This window comes from Panthera leo, chromosome B1 (genome assembly GCF_018350215.1).
Source record: "Panthera leo isolate Ple1 chromosome B1, P.leo_Ple1_pat1.1, whole genome shotgun sequence".
Classification (NCBI taxonomy): Eukaryota; Metazoa; Chordata; class Mammalia; order Carnivora; family Felidae; genus Panthera; species Panthera leo.
Genome location: NC_056682.1, coordinates 112,568,679 through 112,588,206, shown reverse-complemented (window position 1 = coordinate 112,588,206; position 19,528 = coordinate 112,568,679). Strand labels below are relative to the sequence as shown.

The window sequence follows — 19,528 nt, the reverse complement described above, 5'->3', positions numbered from 1 at the left end:
ATAAGGAAGCATTTAAAAAATATTAAAATTAGGTGTCAATTGCTCTTTTGTATTTTTATTATTTGGAAATGGAGAGAGCCCCCAACTTCTTGCAATTACTTGACTAGATGCCTAATTAAATGACAGAGCTGCTGCCCCATGGGTATCATGCATAGCTTCTAACCAGGAAACAAGATAGCTTTGCAATGTTAGCACAGTGTTTGTCTATTTGGATTTTGCCTAGTAACAGATATCAAATGAAATTTCCTGTTCCTTAAGAGATTTCTTGTCCTTTGGCCTCTGGTTCCACCAAAAGCATCAGTCTTTTCTTCAATAACTTCTACCTGATAATTTTGAAAAGCTGATATTATTTGGAATACTAAACTCAATTTCTGCTCGTTCAGCTCTCTCTCTGCTGGAGATAATGGCCTGTATGATTCACATGAGGATGCATAAGCCTTAAATCAACCAGCTTGCACTCGTTCAGCAGTTTGTATCTTTGTGTTAGTATTTATTAGTTTACAGGAACTAATCTATCTTGGCTGTGTTAACTGTAATTAGGTGTGCCACGAGGAGGAAAGTGTTGTTCTTTGCATCGCGTCGTATTTAGAAAAATTGATTTTTCAGAAGAAACTTATTTTCCAGGAAGAATCAAACACTATGACCATACCCTGGATCTCTGTCCATAATTCCACTACTTCTCTGTACCACACAGTATATTGGCTATTTCTTTAACTTTAGATTTTCAGGTTAAGCTCTCAAGGAGTCATTCTCTTCTTAGCAATGAGGATATGGTGCCATTGGGTAACAACAGATGCCTTAACTTATGGAATCTAATAAATATTTAACAAATACTTACTGCATGTGTACTATGGATAAGTATTATTCCAGGGGCAAGTGTTACCTGTGATTTTTACAAATCAAAAGCAGAGCATTGTTTTAAAAAGTTATTTTTCCTTTTTGGAGCCCAACATGGCAAATTAAATTTAAATGAAGCTGGTTTTGACCGAAGATAATCTGAAACGATTTGGACCCCATAGGTGGTCCAATGATTATTGCCTATGATTATATCTGATGCTGGCTTAGATGCTGTATTAGGTTCCCCAGAGAAACAGAAGCAATAGTAAGATATCTATCTATGTCTATGTCTATGTCTATGTCTATGTCTATGTCTATGTCTGTATCTAATCGATATAGATATATATCTAGATGGTGTTGAGACAACAAATTATTTTTGCAGAACATGATTTTCCTATACCAATGTTTTGTTTGAATTTAAGTCTTAGTTAAATAGCTTAGTGCCCTAGCTGTTTTAATGCATCTAAAAGGTACTTTATCTGGTCTTACTGCTCAGCTAGAGTGGGGCGGTCTTTTTAAAGCATGGTAAGGAAGACAGATTAAACAAGTTTAAGCTAGTGACAGTTCAAGTGTTTTTTCCCAGAGTCTTGTACTCAGTATTGCCACTTTTGTTGTGATTTCCAAGAAATAGAAATTCATTCCCATAAGAAATTAGACCTCTGATTCTTCTTCTCAGGATTTGAACCCCTAGATGCAGTAATTTCTCTTGTCTTGACTTTCCTTCTTGCTGGTATGTGAACATCCAGAGCTGCACCTAATACTAATGTTCAAGGGGAACGCACACTTGGGTTGAGACCTCCTCTGACTAGTTCTTGATTTTGTGCAGGGCACCTAACCTATTTAATTCTTAGTGTCCTCATCAGAAAGATGGAAATAATGATATTCTCTACTTAGTTAAAGAGGGAATATATGCAAACTTCTCCAGTGCAAAGTAAGCATTCCATAAATATCACCTATTGTATTCGTTCTTAACTCATTGCTCACTCAGTGCTAAGAGCTTGTTGGCAAAGGCAGCCAAGATAAAAGCAGGAGAGGCTGCTGGGAATAAACAGGAAGTCTTCTCTTGACAGATAAAGACACAACAGAGACAGCAGCTAACATGTAATAACTGCTTTTCAAAAACCCACGACACTTGGCTTACAAGTGTTTATACATCATTATGAGGTAGCATATTCAAGAGCAGGAGGAAAGACAACATAACTGGAGTGGAATGAACAAGGAGGAGATAGGAGATGGAATTGGGAGTAGTCAGAAGGCATTATAGAAGTCCACAAAGATCATGGCAAAGACTTAAAATTTTGTTCAAAGTAGGAAGGAAAGCCATGGGATGGGTTTGAGGAGAATTCAGTTATAACCTGATTTACATTTTAAAAATTTATTTATTTATTTATTTTGTGGGGAAGGGGCAGAGAGAGGGAAAAAGAGAGAATCCCAAGCAGACTCCTCACCTTCAGTGCAGAGCCTGATTCGGGGCTCGATCCCACAAACCGTTGAGATCATGACCTGAGCTGAAACCAATCAGTCAGCCACTTAAATGACTGAGCCAGCCCGGTGTCCCTGACCTGATTTACATTTTTAAAAAGATTATTTCACATCTTTCATAGAGAGTGGAATACAGAGGGAAAGGTAGAAGCATAAAGACCAGGGAAGATGTGATGGCAGTGATCTGGGAGGAGAATTCTAGCAACCTGTTTGGAAAAGGTAGGGATGGAGAGGGAGAAATAATTGCATTCATGGTGCTCCCTGATGGTGCTGCTGACAGGATTTCCTGACGGATTAAACTAGGCTGTGAGAGCAATCAAGGATGATGCTTAATTTTCAATCTAAGCAACAGAGTTTACAGGAGTGTCATTAATTGAGATGGGGCAGAATGTGTGAAGAGCAGACTTTGGGAGAGGAAAGTCAGGACTTATGCTTTGGTCATAATGTATATGAGACACTAGACCATGACTTCAACTAGGATTCAATATGGCTATAACAATAGCTTAAATAAGATGAAATTTATTTTTCCCTATCACAAAAGTCTGTGGGTAGGCAATCCAAGGTTGGTGAAACAGATCTGCTCCATGAGTTCCCTAGAATTTAAAGCTGTTTCCAGGGTTCTGGTCTGCCATCCCTTGCTCCTGGCCCTCATGAGCTGAGCTTGAATTTACATAATTATGTTCATGTTTCAGGCAACAGGATGCAGGAAGGAGAAAGAAGTGGCAAAGACACATGCTAGCTAGATTATAAGGAACAATCCTGGCAGTTGGCCCGTGATACTTCAACTTATATCTTAATGACTTAAATCAATCACATGTTCACAGCCAGCTGCAAGGGGCCCTGGGAAATGGAGTTTTTATTCTGGGCATGATGTATCCAACTAAAAATTCTATTACCTTGGGGCACCTGGGTGGCTTAGTTGATTGAGCATGGGACTCTTGATTTCAGCTCAGCTCATGATCATGGGGTCATGGGATGGAGCCCATGGGATTGAGCCTGTAAGATTGAGCCCATGTGAGGTTCTGTACTGAGCATGGAGACAGCTTGAGATTCTTTCTCTCTCCCCCTGCCCCTCTCCCCAGCTTGCATGCGCACTTTCTCTCTCTCTCTCAAATAAAAGATAAAAAATAAAAAAAAATTAGATTACCAAAGAATAAGGAAAGAATGGGTATTGGGAGACAGCAAATTTCTGCCATGCCTGGTTTATTCTCTCCCCATTTCTTCAGGACCTCCATATTTAAGGCCTCATCTTATTTGACTTTTCAACACAGTCTGTACTTTTGATCACTTCTTTCTCAAAACACACACATCTTTTGGTTTCTGTGTCACAGTTTTCCTGTTTCTTTTTTGTTGTTGTTTTCTTCATGTTGTTTTTGTCCTGCAGATTGCCCTCCTATCTCCAAGAGTGAGTTAAATGGCTCATGAAAGGGACACCACTCCAGGTGTCAGCCTCCCTTGGGGCCATTTCTCCAGATCCACTAGCAGATCCTCTTCTTCTCCCAAGCCTTGTCCATTTGGCCCTAGTCCAAGACTAGTACTTGAAGATCTAACAGACTCCCAGTAAGAAAGAAGGCAAATTTTTTTCCCTGAAGTCCTAGATGGATTTATCCATGGCTAAAAGATACTAGTGATTGTAATCCCATGACTACCCCTACAGAAGCATGCTGTGAAAGATCTGGAATATCTCCCTATCTGAGAGTCCTTCCCCAAACTGCTCATCACTGAGCTATAGCTTCTGACTGGCCTCTAATTCCTTTCCCAAAATTGTCTTTGGAATTAAACAAATTAAATGAATTAAGTGTTTCTAGAAAGTCTTTGTTAAATTACATGGGTTACCTGAGAAAGGCTGTGAGACTTCGTGGGTGCTTATAAATAAAAACATATCATGGTTAATTTTGGTTCCTTTTGAGTCACTGACACTATGTGAAATAGCGTCAAAGGGCAAGTTAGAGCTCAAAGGAATGGTGTTGTAACTTGATTGTTTCCCATCAATGGTAGCGGTACTCATCACAAAACATCTCTTATAATCAAGATTAGAATCCTGTTTAAAAAATATCCTAGAGCATAATAATGTTTGGTGCTTCCTGAGCCATGAACTAGTTTTCTTGACTACCTTGTGGAATCCATTTTTTCTCTCTTCTCAGCTCTGCTTCTCAGGGGGTGATGGCTCCCATCACTATTAAAAGCAGCAGATCTTCTGCCAGTGGTCAATGAGGGCATGACTTCCAATGCCAACCAGTAATTTTGCTTATGTCTCTCATGCCCGAGGGCAAGAGCATTGCTGTCAGTGTAAGGGAGTATTTTTGAAGCCAGCAGCCCTGTCTTTGGCCACTGTTTAAACTTCTATCACCAATGAAGCAGCTGTGTTGTGCTTTCACATAGTTTGCAAAATAGTTCTAATCTTTTTTGTAGCTTTCTCATGTTGTAGTTCAGAGAAATCTGTAGGGAATGGACAGAAATGCAGTTCATTCAGTTATTCAATAAATATTTACTTGATACCTGCAATGTACTCACATTATTGTAGGTTTTAAGGACATATCAGTGAACAAAATAGATGAAGTCTTTGCTCTCATGGAGCCTATATTCTTGTCTGTGGTGTAGGAGAAGATAATAAACATATGACACACATTGAACACAATGTCAATCCTCTTTTTTCTTCAGAAACGTTTTCATTGTTCTTGAATGAAACTTGTGATCCTTGATGCTCTTTTTCTCTAAAAAATTAGTTACTTTTCAAGATGTCCTGGGCCCTCATATATACAGAGTCATGATGATTCACTGCATTTGACTCCTGGGGTCAAATAGGATAACATAGGATGTTAGACTAGGACCCTTATTACATAACAAAGTGAGGGTTTGAAAACAAAGGAGCCTGCTGGACTATCTCATATTTTATAGAACACAGAAACATCACCCAAGATAAAATACCAGGTAAACTTGTCATGTTGAAGATGAAAAGATTTTAACTCCCCCAAAATATCTACAACCTGGAGAAGACCTTGCTGGTTGTTGCTCCATCAACCTCAGCTCTGGTTTTGGAGATCTCCTTTGGGATACATTGCAAAATTACCTCCTATGTGTAGTTTGGAATGGAGTCCTCCAAAGACATTTCATCACTGAACACAGTTGATGTTTCTAGAAGCCCTAGTTGACGAGGCAACATCACTTTGCATCACAGACGTAATAGTGAGCATCTTCTAAAGTGAAACTGTCTGAAACAGAGCACACTTGCCAGTAGGTTCCCAGAACTCAGGAAACTGTCTCCACGAGAAGCCTGCAGGCCAATTCAGACACGCCAACACTTGTCAACACTTGCTTAGCTACCAAAGCTCTACTTGTAGTTTCAAGGGTGCAGACTAAGAAATCTACCCCAGAGAGGGGTGCTTTGAATAAACAGGCCTCTTGCTATTTGTTAGCTAAGTCTACGGATTGCCATTGCCTCTTACATCTGTTCACAAGACTGTAAAGCCACAGGGTTGTATCACACTTAGAGAGGGCAGGGACTTGCCCTGAAGGGTTATACTGGCAAGTGGCTCTCTGTGCTTGATCAAAAATCTGTAAAGATAGGGCAGTTTCTCACAAAGCCATTTACTGGTGGTGTTAAGGACTTCATAGTTTGAAATTATTGAACCACAGTGTCATGTTGCTGGAAGTCAAAAATTATCAGGGCATGTTCCCTAATACCCAAACAACTCATGGTCATGCATTCAGTCATTAGTTCGTTTCACAAGTATTTATTAAGTGTCTACTATATGCCAGGTCCTATTCTAGCTATTGAAGACACAGAAGTGAATGATACTGATAAACATCTTTGCCTCTTATGGTATTTACATGCTAGTTGGGAAGACCAGGGCTGATTTACCCATTAGACAAAGTAAACACAGTGCTTATGGCCTTTAATCTTAATTTCTTTTAAAATCAGAAGAAAAAGGATATAAAATAATGAATGGAGCCAGGTTATATTTGTCTTTATACCAATATAATTGTCATATGAAAATTTTAATATATTTGTATGTGTGTGTGGAGAAGGAGGCTCACAAAAGCAAAAATGCTTAGGATCCATGAAAGTCACATGCAGCCTAGGGGAGACAGACAATAACCAAGATTTTAAAAATATATAGTATCTTAGAAAAAAATAAATCAAACAATGGTAATTAAAAGTGTTAGGGAGGGGCGCCTGGGTGGCGCAGTCGGTTAAGCGTCCGACTTCAGCCAGGTCACGATCTCGCGGTCCGTGAGTTCGAGCCCCGCGTCAGGCTCTGGGCTGATGGCTCGGAGCCTGGAGCCTGTTTCCGATTCTGTGTCTCCCTCTCTCTCTGCCCCTCCCCCGTTCATGCTCTGTCTCTCTCTGTCCCAAAAATAAATAAAAAAACGTTGAAAAAAAATAAAAGTGTTAGGGAAAGGGAAGTTCAAATTTTAGATGGCTCCCCCTGGTTCTCAGGCCTTTGGGCTTCGTCTGAAATTCATCACTGGCTTTCCTTCTTCTCCAGCTTGTAGATGGCAGGTTGTGGGACTCCTCACCTCTGTAATTGTGTGAGCCAATTCTTATAATAAATCTCTTCTTATGTGTCTTTCTCTGTATATCTTATTGGTTCTGTTTCTCTGGAGAACCCTGACTAATACACACAGATTATGGAGGTCATTTCATGGGACTGACCTTTGTTCCTAGGGGCTAGCCTTCTCTTCTCATATTCCTAAGCAGTTTTGATTTCTTTTTTTTTTTTTTTTTAAGCAGTTTTGACTTCATTTGTAAGATTTCTATGAAATCAATTTCTGACTTTCCACGATGAGGAGACTCTTAGAAAGACACTCATCTCTGCCCTTGTCTCCCTTTGGGCTTTCATGGTTTCTCAGGGCAGCAGTGTCAGCCAAGAAACAAAGGTGAATGATATTCTTATCAGTGCTACAGCCAATGCCAGAGGACTGACCCAATTGGCTTTTGACTCCAGTTCATTGTCTTCTGACTTCCTTGGATCCAGTTGGGACTCTGATTTCACAGTTCCCACACTGGCTATTGCTCCTACTCTGGCTCTGAACAAAGAATCCTCAATGTGTCTCTTATCCTCCTCCTACCGTTCAAGGAGGCATTTCTGAAAATGTGCTGCAGATGTGAATATTTTCTGCAAGTTTCTGCAGGTGCCCCAGACTACCGAGTCTGCCTGCCCAGCATCACTTCTCTGTAACCACCCTTGGGCCCTCTTCCCTTCTTTCTACTTGGAACTCCAGATCTTTCTATTTCATCTTTATCTCCAAGCTCTGCTGGACCTGACTCAAGTGGTTTTAAATTCCATAGCTTTAACTTTGCTAAATCTCCCAGTGTCCTTTGATGATTAAGTACGCTCCACCAAGTTCCCAAACCAATATAGTATTCTCTTACGGGGAAAGAGAGGATGGAAAGAAGGAAGAGAATTGACATTAATTAAGCACAGATTCTGTTCCCAGCACCATGCTAAGGTGCTTTGTATGTTCTCTTCTGAATCTTTTAAAATTTTGAGGATGAGTTATTGAAACCTCACTTTCCTGATAGGAAAAACCCAAGATCAGAGACATTAAATTACTTGAACCTAATCATTAAATCGGAAAGATTGGAAGTCAGCCATATATGAATCTAAAATTGTTCTATTTTTACTATGTGAGGCTTTATGTCCCTTAAGCTGGATCATGTGTTTCTATTATGGCAACCTAAAACCCCAAGAGATACTTTTCTTTGTTTTTGATTGTTTTTTTGTGACCATATCATACTGTAAAATTGTTTGGATTTTGTGAAGTCACTTAAAAACATTTTCACATGAATGGGATCATACTAAGAATCTTGTTTTTCAGCTCTAACCTTATTGCTTTTATTGATGACTAAGACAAGGTTTTTTGAGAGGTTTTCTAAGAGTGTTTTTTGCATGGGCCATTGCGTAGATGCCTATTCCCATCCTGTATCTGGTACATTTGGATTTTACATTTATCTGCATGACAAGCATTTTATTAGTTCATGCCCTTACAGTTTCTTGTATTTGTTTGGAGAGGTTTTTTTTTTTTATTATTATTTTTAATGTTTATTTTTGAGAGAGACAGAACACAAGTGGGGGAGGGGTAGAGAGACAGAATCCGAAGCAGGCTCCAAGCTCCGAGCTGTCAGCGCAGAGCCCGATGTGGGGCTCAAACTCATGAACCATGAGATCATGACCTGAGCGGAGTCGGAGGCTTAACCGACTGAGCCACCCAGGCACCCCAGGTTTTTTTTTTTTCTTAAAAAATGTTTAAAGTTTTGAAAAGGTGATATAATTTAATAAGAGAAAATGGTATTATATTATATTTTGTTTGTTTATTTATTTATTAAAGTAGGCTTCACACCTAGCCTGGAGCCCAACGTGGAGCTTGAACTCAAGATCCTGAAATCAAGCCCTGAGCTGAGATCAAGAGTTGAAAGCTTAACTGACCAAGCCATCCAGGTTCCTTCCCCACCCTTTTTTTTTTTTTAATGTTTATTCATTTTTTGAGAGAGAGAGAGAGAGAGAGAGAGCACAAGCAAGGGAGGAGCAGAGAGAATGGGACACAGAATCTGAAGCAGGCTCCAGGCTCTGAGCTGTCAGCACAGAGCCTGATGGGGGGCTCAAACTCAGAAATGGCAAGATCATGACCTGAGCCAAAGTCGGAGGCTTAACAGACTGAGCCACCCAGGCGCCCCTTCCTTTTTTTCTTTTTAAAGTAGGCTCTATGTGGGGCACCTGGGTGGCTCAGTCGGTTAAGTATCTGTGCTGACAGCATGGAGCCTGGAGCCTGCTTTGGATTCTGTGTCTCCCTCTCTCTCTACCCCTCCCTCCTTCGCAGTCTGTCTCTCTCTCAAAAATAAATAAACATTAAAAAATTAAAAAAAAAATAAAGTAGTCTCTATGCCCAACGTGGGGCTTGAACTCATGACCCTAAGATCAAGAGTCACATGCTGTACCCACTGAGCCAGCATAATGCCCTGAAAATGGGATTTTACTATAGCTTTATTTTGCATTGGCTCTAATTATTAAAGAGATTAAATATTTTTGAATATTTAAAAGCCATTTGTAAGTTGTGAACTGTCCAGTTTATATTTTTATTGGATTATTGATCTATTCTCAGTGATTAATGAAAATTCTTTGTTTATTCAGGAAAGTAGCCCTTGTGATATGTGTTGCAAACATGTCCCCCAGTTTGTTGTTTATACTTATATTTATAGAAATATTCTTATGTTGTCCAATTTAGCATTCTTCTCTTTTTTGACTTCTGAGTTTCATACATAAAAAGCATTTTCCCTACCTAAATCATAATAATTTCTTTTCACATTTTCATCTATTATTTTCACACATTTTTTTAAGTGTATTTATTTATTCTGAGAGAGAGAGAACAAGCAGAGGAGGGGCAGAGAGAGAGGGAGACAGAGGCTCTGAAGCAGGCTCTGTGCTGACAGTAGAGAACCTGATATGAGGCTCCAACTCACAAACCATGAGTTCATGACCTGAGCCAAAGTTGGACACTTAACCGACAGCCAAGCAGGCGTCCCTCACACATTTCTTTTTTAACTATCATCATTTTGGCACGTTTTTGTGATAGCCTTTAAATAAATCTCTCTTCCTCCAGCTTCAGAACTCCTTGAACCTATCCTTCATACTGTCATCAAAATGATCTTTAAAATCCAAGTTGAACCCTGGTACTTCACTGGTTAAAATTATTCATGATTTCCATAACCCACAAAGTTCAGCTCCTTAACGTGACACTACACAAGTAGACTCTTAGTGATCACTCTGTTCTCTCTCAGTTCCATGACTATTCATGATGTTACTTCAGTTTGGAGGCTTTGTCTCTGTACCAACTCAATTCCATCTCCTTGGAAAATGCTTGTTAATCCTCTGCTTTTTTTTTTTTTTTAACTTTTCTTTTGATGTTTTTATTTATTTTTGAGACAGAGAGAAAGCATGAGCTCAGGAGGGGGGGGAGAGAGAGAGGGAGACAGGATCTGATGCGGGCTCCACACTGACAGCAGAGAGCCCAATGCGGGGCTTGAACTCACAAACTGTGAGATCATGACCTGAGCCGAAGTCAGATGTTTAGCCTACTGAGCCGCCCAGGTGCCCTCACGTACCACTGTTCTGTCCGGCTGTCTCCTCCTTCATGAAGCCTATCCTGACCTCTGCTCCTAAGTGTTCCCCAGCTTGTATGCACTTCCATTGTGTGTCCCTTATGTTACGGCGTTGGCTGGTTTACTGGTATCTTCTATTGTCAGGGCAAGTGCCTTGTTTTAGTAATGTTTGTACTCCCAGCACACGCACAAATTTTGGAACTTAGCACCAACTTGATAATGGTTTGCTGGAATGAATGAGTTCCTTATTCTGTTTCGTATTATTCAAAGTAGGATTAGGAATGACTTGCATCAGAATAACTCTGGGTGCCTATTAAAAAAGTAGAAATAATTGGACCCAAGGCAGACATGCCAAGTAAGATCATTTTGGGATGAGGCTCAGGAATCATCATTTTTACTAAGCTTCATAGGTGATTTCTACTCACGCTAAAGTTTGAAAATCACCAGTATTGCCTACGCCTGCAAATAGCTTTTAAACATGACACATAAGAATGGAGGACCACTTGGAGAAATAAAGTACTAAGTGTTAGGATGAGGAGGAAGATAGATAAATTTATGATAGGACCATAAAATGCAATATCATGCAGCTGCTAGAATTCATGAGCTAGATATATTTTCTCTTATGAAAGTTTTCCAAGAGGTATTGTTAATTAAAAAAAAAAAAAAGCAAAGTAAGGACCATGTGGTTATACATATGCTCAGGAAGTCTTCTGGAAGTTTACAAAAACAACTGCTAATAATGCTTATCTCCAGGGAGTAAGACTGAGTGGCTGGGCCAGGTGTAATCTTGCATCATTATCTGTACTCTTCTCTACTGTGTGAGCTTTTTCATTTACTGGTTTCACTTTTATAATAAATTTTTTTAAATGTAAAATCTTTCTTGGTGATTCACATATTAAGGTAATAAATTGCTTTCCCATATCTAATTTTAAAATGTGCTGGAATATCATTTTCTTTTTTCTATTTTCAAACGTAGCAAACAATTTTTTTCAGTGAAAGGAGCTCAGGTTCTGGCAATCCAAAAGCCTGCTTTTTCTTTTTTAAGTGAGCCAAACTTCATGTAACATCAAATTAACCATTCTGAAGGGAGCAGTTCAATGGTATTTAGTGCATTCACCACACTGTGCAACCACCTCCTGTATATAGTTCTAAAGCACTTTGTCACCTCGAAGGAAAGCAGTTTCCCTGGCAGCCAACAATCTGTTCTCTCTGTGGACTTACTTATTATGGATATTTCATATAAATGGAGTCATACAATATGCGACCTTTTGTGTCTGGCTTCTTTCACTTAGCATAATGTTTCCCACGTTCATCCACAGTGGAAGTGTAGAATGCTTCAGCACTTCATGACTTTTTGTGGATGAATAATATTCTATTGTGTGGATATAAGATCTGGTTTTGAGAGCAGACTCCACTTAATTCTTGGCCTCAGACAGGCAAGACACTTAGCCTCTTTAAGCCTCTGTTTTCTGAACGCTGAAATGAGGATAAGAATTTGGACACCCGTGTTACAGAGTCGTGTGTATAAGATGAGAGAATGCACATGAAAGTGTCTGCTACTTGATCAGGCTGAGTGGCAGGTGCCAGATCCAGACCCAGATCTACTTGGGAGTAAAGCTGGAGGGAAGGGATGCAGGCTGTAGAAAGAACTCCAGGTGGGTGGAGAGGACAAAGGTCTGAGAGTGGATATCTAGGTAAGATGTCAGCATCAGAAAAACTTGGACTGAGAGAAATGCAGGATCACACTGATGGCTATAACACAACCTGGGGCATCTAGGAATTGTTAAATTCAGACATCGCCACAAAGAGAGGAGACAATGAAGGACAGGCAGGAGCTGTCATCCAGGTACAGACTCGGCCTCCAAGAAAGCAGGCACGCAGTAGGTTGGGAGATGTGAGGGAACAAAGCAGAACTCCGGGGTTAAAAAGAGTGTGCTCTAAGATTCACTGATGGTGGGTTACTTGAATTACAGTTTATATCCTGCTCAGGGGCAAGAGTTTATATCCTGCTTTAGGGAGTCCTAAAGACTCCCTCCTCAGAGAGGGCAGGGGAGCCCTGGGAGGTGAGGCCGGGCACCTACGTGAGCCACATTTTATTCAGAGACTCATGTGACAGGTCGCCATGGCTCATTCTTCTCTTCTTTATAACTCTGTATGTTAAATAGTGTCTCCATAATGTCACAACAGCCAGTTCAATCAGTGGAAAGTAGGTCAGTAAAAACTGGCTATTTGAAAAACAAACTCTACTTCCTGTCCCAGGAAGGAGCCATGTGGGGAATGCCCCAGAGACTGAGCAATTGTCCTGGCAGCTGCCACACAAGGAAAAACCAGGAACCCAGAAGGCCAGCTCCTGAGACAGTCTGGCTGGAGGCTGATCCTGGCTGCTCTCACCAAATCAGGAGGCAGGCTGTGGTAAAACCTGTGGAGAAAAAATTACAGAGAATTTCTGATTTTTTTATACGAGATTTTGAGCATCATCTAATTTTTTTTAAACGTACATAAAAATATTACTTTGACAACAATCGAATTAAAGTGTTACGTAAGTAAGGCCAACCACCAGAAGGATAGATATAATGATTATTTTATGTATACATTTATTAAAAACGTATATAGTATTAAAATATGTAAATGTACTCTATATTAACATGTATTATCAATACATATCATGCATATTAATATATAGTTAACTATATAAAATTTACATATTAGTAAACTATATTATATGAGTGAAATGAAAGCCAACTTAATCTAACGAAGGGATATAAAGAGAAAAAAATAAGAAAACAGAGTAGAGATGGGACAAAATATAATGATCATAAAATCCAAAATTATAAAAAGTCACTACTATTAAATATCAGTAATCAGTAATACTCAGTAACATAAATACTCTCAGACTGCAATAATAAAATATCTTCACAATTAAATAATCTTGAAAAGCAGAAAATAAAAGATTGGCAAAAAATGCATCAGGTGAATGTACCAATAACGACAATAACAGCAAATGCTTAGATTTTTTCATTATTTCGCTATTATTTTATATGTACAATGGCAGAATAATAAAAGCCCTATAATTCCTTTAGGTTACCTGATGGCTTATGGAGGGTAACACTAGTTATTTACACCCAAATCCCCAAATCCGCAAACTCGGCATCAGAAGGGGAAGTAGTTGAGTGAAGGTGAGGCGTTGACTTTGTCTCATTATTTAGGAATCTTGTGTTTAATAGCTCCTTTGCTTCCAGAAATCAGTCTTGTGTTGTTGGATACGTCTGCAATGGAATTTGCTGAGCAGGACAATTTGCTTTTATGGGCATTCACTTGTGGGACAGTTAATAATATCCTGTGCCTGCCTCTTCATTCAGCTGTGACAAGACTGCTCAGGAGACTCAAACACAAGGCCTCTGTGCTCCTCTCTGGTTAATTATACTCCACACTCCCTGACAGATGAAGTGAGCCTTCTAACTAAGACCAACCTTGTGACCACAGCTTGGACCCTTTGTCCTGTTGTTGCCATTTCTCCTTCACTCACATTGTACTTAATCAGCTGTTTGGAGTCAGATACTATTAGCATAAGCTGCACACATATACTTGAATCAGGGATGGTCAGCTTAACTACACCTTCCTCTCACAGCATGCAAGCTTGGCTTTTTTGGTTCTAATGTTTGAGATAATGGCATTCTCCACCTCTTAAACCCGCCCATTCTCTGAGGGCTCAGGCTCTTATAGCTTAATAATAATTATAGCTACCAGCAAACTAAGCACCTATTTATACTAGATGTGTCAGTCACAATTGTTATCTTTTATTGATGGCTTACTACATGCCAGTCATTGTTCCAAACACTCTACATGTATTATTTCATTTAACCTTCCCCACACTTCTATGCATAGGTGCCTCCACCAGTTAATGGTGATATTAATGGTGATAAAACTGAGGCCAGGGAGGTTAAGTAACTTGCCCAAGGTTGTATACCTAGTAAATATTAGCAGTAGATTGGAATCCATGGAGTCTGGTTTCTGAAGCTGCATTCTTGATCACTAATACTATACTATTTTGCTTTACAAATACCATCTCTATCTAATATGCATTATCCCTCTACTGTGGGCCAGAAATGATTCCCAGTGCTAGGATAGTAGCAATCATATTAAAAAAAAAAATCCCTGTCCTCATGGAACTTCCATTCCAGTTGTAGAAACAGACAAATGCAAATACAAATAAGTAAAATACATAGTATGTTAGCTAGTGATAACTGGTAAAGGGAAAAACTCATGTAGAAATATCAGAGGAGGGTGGAAATTTCTGGCAGCATCAAAGAGAGGCCTGGGACACCTGGGTGGCTCAGTCGGTTAAGCGTTTGACTTCGGCTCAGGTCATGATCTCGCGGTTCATGAATTTGAGTCCTGCATCGGGCTCTGTGCTGACAGCTCAGAGCAGCCTGCTTCGGATTTTGTGTTTCCTTCTCTCTCTGCACCTCCCCTGCTTGCACTTTGTCTCTGTCTCTCTCTCAAAAATAAATAAGCATTTAAAAAAAAATTTAAAAGAGAGAGAGAGGCCTAAGGGGGTGACATTTGAGTAAAGAAAGCTGTGTGGATACCTAGAGAGGCACACTCCAGAAAAAGAGTAGAGCCATTGCCAAGGTACCTGAGGTAGGAGTGTGCCTCGCATAGTTGAGGGATAGCAAAGAGGGCTTTGGGCTGGTTTGCAGGGAGTAGGGGAGAGTAATAGGACAATAGGTCAGACAGGTAACAAAGGGAAAAGATCTGGTAGGACCATGATAGTAAGGACTTGGGCTTTTACTTTTAATGAGATCCACCCAGTCATAGACAATGGCCTGATTTGACTGGCTATAGGGCTGGACATAGATTGGAAGGAGGAGGAGCTGTAGTGAGGGCAGGGAGAGCATTCAGGACCTTCGGCAATATTCCATTGAGAGATTACGGTGGCTTGGGCCAGAGTGCACAAGATCACAGCAGTCCCTATTTTCAGAGGTTTTATTTTATTTTGTTTTATTTTATTTTATTATATTTTATTTTATTGTTTTATTTCATATTATTTTACTTTATTTTTATTTTAACTCCAATATAGTTAACATACAGTGGTATATTAGTTTCAGCAGTAAAGTGATTCAGCACTTTCATACATAACCTTGTGCTCAACACAAGTGTACTCCTTAATCCCCATCATCTATTTCACCTCCCCCAACCCCCATCTCCCCTCTGTTCACCATCAGTTTCTTCTCTACATTTAAGAGTCTGTTTCTTGGTTTGTCTCCCTTTCTCTTTTTTCCCCTTGCTTTTTTTTTTTTTTTTTTTTTTGCTTGCTTGTTTGTTTCTTAAACTTCACATATGACTGAAAATTTATGGCATTTGTCTTTCCTTGACTGACTTGTTTCACTTAGCATTATACTCTTTAGCTCCACCCACGTAGTTGCAAATAGCAAGATTTCATTCTTTTTATGGCCAAATAATATCCCATTATCTATATCTATATATCTATCTATCTGTATATCTATATCTAATTCTATGTATATCACATCTTCTTTATTCATTCATCTATCAATTCACACTTAGGCTAATTCCATAAGTTGGCTATTATAAATAATGTTGCTATAAACATAGGAATGTATGTATCCCTTTGATTAGTATTTTTGTATTTTTGGGTTACATATCCAGTAGTGTGATTATTGGATAGGGTAGTTCTTTTAACTTTTTGAGGATCCTCCATACTGTTTTCCACAGTGGTTGCACCAGTTTGCATTACCACCAATAAGAGGGTTTTTTTTTCTCAACATTAGAAAAGGTATTCCTATTCTGGTTTTATAGGTTGAAAAACTGAGGATCAGAGAGGTTAGAAAACTGGCTCAAAGTAAACTAGCTGGTAACAGCAGCAATGGGATACAAATTCACTTCTGATTTTCCCCAGAGGCCATGTTCTTTCTTCTACACATAGATTCTTTGAAGTGCAATCCTCAGTTCAAAGTCAAAACCACAATCTCCTTGGAATATTGAGGATAAAGATCCCTTGAACTTTATTGAGTGATATCTCCCAATTTATGGATCTATTTATTGATTTACTCATCAACTCTCACACTTTTATGAAGAATTGGTATTGAAATATTTCCTGTTTCAAGCCAGAGCTAGTATAGGATATATATATCATCTATATAGATAGATAGATAGATAGATAGATAGATATAGATGATATATATATCCTATACTATAGGATACTATAGGATATATACTATCCTATAGTATAGGATATATAGTATAGGATAGTATATATCCTATCCTATATATATATATATATATATATATATATATATATATATATGTATATATATGATTCTGGAATAGTAGGACATGAATAAACGAAGATAGGGGTTTAATAAACCAACTTGGAAAGGCAGAAACTGGAATGTCAGATAGGACATGACCATATCTCAATGCACATTTCCTAGATGACCATAACTCAATGCACATTTCTTAGATTTTGGAGCCTAATGGTCCAAACTGCCTCTTCTCATTTGATCTTATCAAGCAACTCAGAGTTAGTTTTTTTTTCCCAAAAGGGGAACATGTCAAATTTCCCCCCAATCATCAAAGGAATACCTAGAATAGGCTCAATGTGGTGGACAAAACCCATGTTCCTTCCCGCTATTCATCCCAATGACAGATGATGACTGTAACAGTACTGGAAAATAAGAAGAGGTTCTTGGTGTTTTCTATGGACCAGAGGGAGAAACTCCCAAAAGATGGATTGTAATTGGGAAGAACTATAGCCCACAACTTGCAACAGAGAATTGCTACCAAAGAGAGAATTGGCTTTGGAAGGGCTTCAGAAGAAAATTTAAGAAGCAGGAGGAAGCTTTGTGGAAATGGTCAGGGAAAGGATTGGGGCACCAGACTTGGAGCAACTGGGTACTGTGCCAAGCAATGGGAAGGAGAGGTGCCTATCCCAGGAAGAAGCCATGTGTGGAATGCCCCAGCGACGGAGCAGATGTCCTGGTGGCTGCCACACAAGAAAAAACCAGAAGCCCAAAAGGCCAGCTACTGAGATAGTCTGGCTGGAAGCTCATCTTACCTCCCCTCTCACCATCTCAGGGGGCAGACTGTGGTAAAACCTGTGGAGAAAAATTATAGAGATCTGATTTTCTTTATGAAATTTTGAGTGTCATCTAATCTTAACTTATATGAAAGCGTTGCTTGGGCAACAATAAAATTAAAATATTATATAAGTAAGGTTAACCACTGAAAGAATAGATATAGTGTGTGTATAATTATATATATGTAATGTATAATAAAAATATTATTTCATATATAGATTAAAAGACAACTTAATTTAACAAAAGAATATAAAGAGAAAATAAAAAGAAAGCATTGGAGAGAGAAAACAATATAATGGTCATAAAATTCCAAAGTATCAATAATCAGTATTATTAAAATAGAAGTACTCTCAGATGGAGTAATAAGATATCATCATAATGGGGTGCCTGGGTGGCTCAGTTGGAAAAGTGTCTGACTTCTGTCTCAGGTCATGATCTTGTGGCTTGTGAGTTCGAGCCCTGCTTTGGGCTCTGTACTGGCAGCTCAGAGCCTGGAGCCTGCTTCAGATTCTAGGTCTCCCTCTCTCTCTGATCCTCCCCTGTTTCCACTCTCTCTCTCAAAAATAAATAAACATTAAAAAAAGATATCATCATAATGAAATAACTCTAAAAAGTAGAAAAGAAAATATTAGTAAAAATATTGGGTGAAATTAATAACAACAATGACAATAGAAAAACAGGTATAGAAATACTCATATCATACCAAATAGAATCAATATTAAAAGCACTAAAAGGTGAAAAAGCAATATTTAATAATAATGACAGAATCATTCTCCAAAGATATAACAGTCATGAGGTTTTATGTCTCTAAATACAGTGTTTAGAAGACAGATTAAGATGGTAGAGTAGTAGGAGGACCCTAAGTTTGTATCATCCACTGAATACAGCTAGATAAATATCACACCATTTGTAACACAAGAAATCCATCTGAGGACTGAGAGAGCAAAACTGAACAATTAGAGGTAGAAAAAACAGCCAAACTGTGGAAGGTAGAAGCTGCAGAGAGTTGATCTGGGGAAAAGAAGAGCTGCCAGGGGAGGGAGCTGTAGGGGAGGGAGCCCTGATCATGGAGAAAGGAATGAAAGCGAAAGAAAGACAGAGAAAGTGCAGAAGTTCACAAAGGGAGTTGCACAAGAAAAACCTTTCCCAGAACCATTGATTGGGAAAAGAAAGGGGCTGATACTGCCAGTGTTTTTTTTTTAAATTAAAATGTTTTTTTTTTCTTTATTTTTGAGAGAGAGAGAGAGAGAGAGAGAGAGTGGGGAGGGGCAGAGAGATGGAGATACAGAATCCAAAACAGGCTCCAGGCTCTGAGCTGTCAGCACAGAGCCTGGTGCAGGGCTCAAACACACAAGCTGTGAGATCATGACCTGAGCCGAAGCTGGACATTTAACTGACTGAGCCACCCAGGAGCCCCAATACTGCTAAGTTTTATAAACAGCAGAGCAGAGAGTCTGAAGTATCCAAGGTCTGTGCCATTGCCAGAGTCATGCTTTGTGGCTTAGCAGTGCTCTGGTGGGGAAGCAGGGCGGAGACCTGGGAGCAAGCAATGTGGTCTGAGGATCCCTTGGGCCACATGGGGAGAGACAGTTCCCATGCTTGGAATGCATTTGAGAGTGGGGTCATGGCCTCTCCAGGGACAAAAGAACTGGCAGTGCCAGCATGCTGCTCTGTTCCCTAGCATAGGAACAAAGGCACCAGCTGAGAGCAGCAAACCTTGTTGCTGGCTTTTAGCTGAACTTTACCATAAACTCTGAACCACTGTGCAGTTGTGCAACCAATTTCTGGGACAAGCTGGCACTGGCCACAGGTAATAATACCCACCTCCAGAGGACCAGCATGGGTCAGTGCTGTGTGGACCTCTAAAATTTGCAATTTTGAAACCCAGCCCCATGCCTAAGATAAAACACAGGAGTGATGTGGTGCCTGGTAGGCAGACAGTGTGGATGAAAGCAGGGATCTGGTAGAAGCTGGGGACACAAGAGAGGTGACTATTTGCTTTTCTGTGATA

General features: G+C 39.5%; 1 long non-coding RNA gene across 1 annotated transcript in view; it reads right to left on the bottom strand.

Moving 5' to 3' along the window:
• Nucleotides 1-12,574: 12,574 nt before the first annotated feature.
• Nucleotides 12,575-19,528, bottom strand: part of LOC122217041 — a 73,986-nt gene continuing 67,032 nt past the window's right edge. Inside the window, exons 3-4 of the long non-coding RNA XR_006201264.1 lie at nucleotides 17,496-17,535; nucleotides 12,575-12,839 (exon numbers count right to left, since the gene is read on the bottom strand). This is a non-coding gene — a long non-coding RNA (uncharacterized LOC122217041). The remainder of the gene's footprint in view (nucleotides 12,840-17,495; nucleotides 17,536-19,528) is intronic.